Source organism: Leucopleurus acutus (assembly GCF_964270905.1).
Source record: "Leucopleurus acutus genome assembly, chromosome: 5".
In the NCBI taxonomy this organism is placed as follows: Eukaryota; Metazoa; Chordata; class Mammalia; order Artiodactyla; family Delphinidae; genus Leucopleurus; species Leucopleurus acutus.
Window position 1 is genome coordinate 10664692 of NC_139147.1, and position 2950 is coordinate 10667641.

General features: G+C 39.5%; 1 pseudogene across 1 annotated transcript; it reads right to left on the reverse strand.

Moving 5' to 3' along the window:
- Window positions 1-1784: 1784 nt before the first annotated feature.
- On the reverse strand, window positions 1785-2293 carry LOC309961976 (ubiquitin-conjugating enzyme E2 G1-like; annotated as a pseudogene). Its single transcript has one exon. The product of its transcript is annotated as a ubiquitin-conjugating enzyme E2 G1-like (transcript).
- Between the last annotated feature and the right edge of the window lie 657 nt (window positions 2294-2950).

A 2950-nucleotide genomic window follows, 5' to 3' on the forward strand; every position in this document is an offset into this window, starting at 1 on the left:
TAATTTCTGTTCTTGGCTTAAATTTTAATTTATTCTACTTTCTTTAGTTTATCGCATAGTTTTGTTTTTTTTTTCCACACTGTGCAGCATTCAGGATGCTGAACAGGGATCAAGCCTGTGCCCCGGGTTAGTTCCCTGACCAAGGATCGAACCCATGTCCCACTGGCATTGGGAGCATGGAGTCTTAACCACTGGACCACCAGGGAAGTCCCTCTTCTTTTGCTTTTTGAGTTTAGTTTCATTTATTCATATTATTTTTCTTTGTAAAAATGTATTTAATGCTATAAATTTACCTCTAAGAACCACTTTATGAACCCAGAGGTTTTCATATATAGCACTCTATGTCATTTAATATCTTATTGTTTCCACTGTGTTTACTTCTTCAATCAATGAGTTAAGTAGACATATATTGGTTTTTTGGTTCTCAGATATAAGAAGGTTTATTGACTATGTATTTATTATGGATGCATAACTTTTTAAAAAAATAACAAACAGGATTTATTTTTCTATCAAATCTCTAATCCATGTTCCAGCCAATGCATGGAGTGTAAATCAAGCCCCATGTAGACTCTTGGTAAAAACAATTGTAACTTTCTACAGGGCAAAAAAAAAAAAATCAGCATTTTTTTCTTTTTTTTTAATTGGAAAAAAATTATATTTTGGAAGAACTCACTACATAAGGTGACAGAATTCCAAAATCAAATTACATGAAAATATACATCATAATTTCTTTGTACAATAGGTGAGAAAAATCTGCAGTATAGAGAATACAGGCAAAGAAATATGAAGGGCTGAGGAAAAGGGTATGTGGGTAAACAGCATTTTAAATAGCAAACCCAGAAGTTAAGTAGAAAACCTGTAGCTGTGCATGATTAATTCATCCAATATTCACATTAGGTAACTGAGGGCAAAAATAAAACCAAATCAGAATTTTTTACTGTTTGGAGTACATTTCAATAATTTAAAATCTGAATTGAATTCAGAACCAACTCTTTTTAGTTCATGGGGATAATGACTGAATTCAAGAGCTCTCAACAACGAAAACATGTTATTGAAATATCCAATCCAAGAGATGGATGCAAATATAATACAAAAGGGACAAAGCACCTAGTGACAACCATTCCTCTGACGTCATCTTTAAAAATCAAGTAGCTGCTTATTGAGTGTTTCAGTATTTGCACTAAATGATTTGAAAACTTCCTGGTAGACAGAGGAGATTAAAGCAAAGGGAAGTGTGTCAAAACAAAGAAGATACAAAGTTTAGTAAGTGAAAAGAGTTTAATGAAGCCTCAACAGTTTAAAGGAAGTTAAATGGAAACTTAATCCTAATTGTTTTTTATCTAACATGCTTTAAGGAGTCTTTTAAAACTGATAAGAACAATGAATAGGGAAAGAAAACCTGCTAAAATCTTTTTAGAATTTACATGATTCTTACTTTACTACAAGAAAGCATTATTGGGTACAAGGTGTGTTTGTGGATGTACATGAACAGTATATATATTTTCCAGATCATGTTGTGCTATGTACAGGTCTTTACAATTCTTCCTGAAGGTTAAAACAGTTCTTTAGAATTCAAAATGCATAATCATCTGTAAGTTGGCACTTGTTAGGCTCCTGTCAGCATTGATACTGACATGTTTTATTGCAGCCCAGTTCCAGCCAGTGTTTGCCAAATTGTTACAATGGAAGTCCAGCAATAGGTGGGGTAGAGTGCAGGAAAAACAGTGCCATGTTTCTCAATCGGAGACCCTGAAATGAGTGAAGTTACAGCTGTTGAATAAATGTCACTCAAAAGCAGTCTCTTGCTTTTTCTTACACAGCGGGCAACCTTCCTTTTGAATTCTCCATTTCTGTCTTCCCTCCATTCTTTTGCAGCATCAACATTAGCAGGTGAGTCTCCATTAGGATCTGGAAGCATAGAAATGGCACTAATCATGATGGCTTCCACGGTGTGAATAGGCAGCCAGTGTTCCTCTGGCTTTTCATAGCCATATTTATCTTCCCCTGGCTCGTGAAGAATAGAAATGCATGCATCACCATTTTTATCAACATTTGGGCGCCAGATTTCTGTAACGAATTTCATTTTAGGAGGCCTAAGGGGATAATCTTTTGGGAAAGTGAGATGAGCCTGAAAAACATCGCCTTCATAAAATGTATCTGGAGGACCAATAATGACTTTCCGTCGATAGAAATCGTTGTCATTTATTCAACCTGCTGAAAAGCCTTCTACTGGATTTTTGTTGAGTTCTGCCAGCTGTCTTTGCAGTAGCAGTGCAGACTGCAGCTCTGTCATCCTCCCCGCCAAGGGCCCGGGCTGGCGCCGGGGCTTCCGAAGGACTGAGGACAGGCTCTGGGGCTGCTGGAGCTGGGTGTGCTGAGGAACCCAGGCCCACACGACGGGAGCGCCGAAGGCGACGGAGGCTGGGCTGGGGCAGCGCCTCGCTGCCCCTGGAGTCTGCTCGCTTCTGCTTTCTTCACAGCGCCTCACGCCTGGAAGGGGAGGGTGCCCATGCCGCCGCGGAGTGCACAGGGCAGCATTTTTTTCTTTTAAAGAATATTCTAGATGTTTTTGTGCAGATGAAAAAGTTCACATATTACATGGGTCTGTGCTCTCTTCGTTTATGTACTCGATTGTTCCCTCCCTGCTGTCAATTCTGCACAGAGGAGGCATGGATCATTGCTCTGCAGTGCACTAACGCTTCTATCTCCACGTCGCTGCACTAACGCTCCTATCTCCATGTCGCTCCATAGTTTGGTAGCCTGGAACCATGGTATGATTTCACTTTATAATGCCCCAGGAGCAACTGGAAAGTTCTGAATTAAAGTCTTCAGACCTTTTTTGAGTGCCTACTCTTAAATCACCAGGAAGTGATTCTGCTGGTTCTGAGAAACATAAACGGTGCTGGGAGAGGAGTTTTCCTCTGAAGTGGCAGGAGGATGTTTTCTAGGA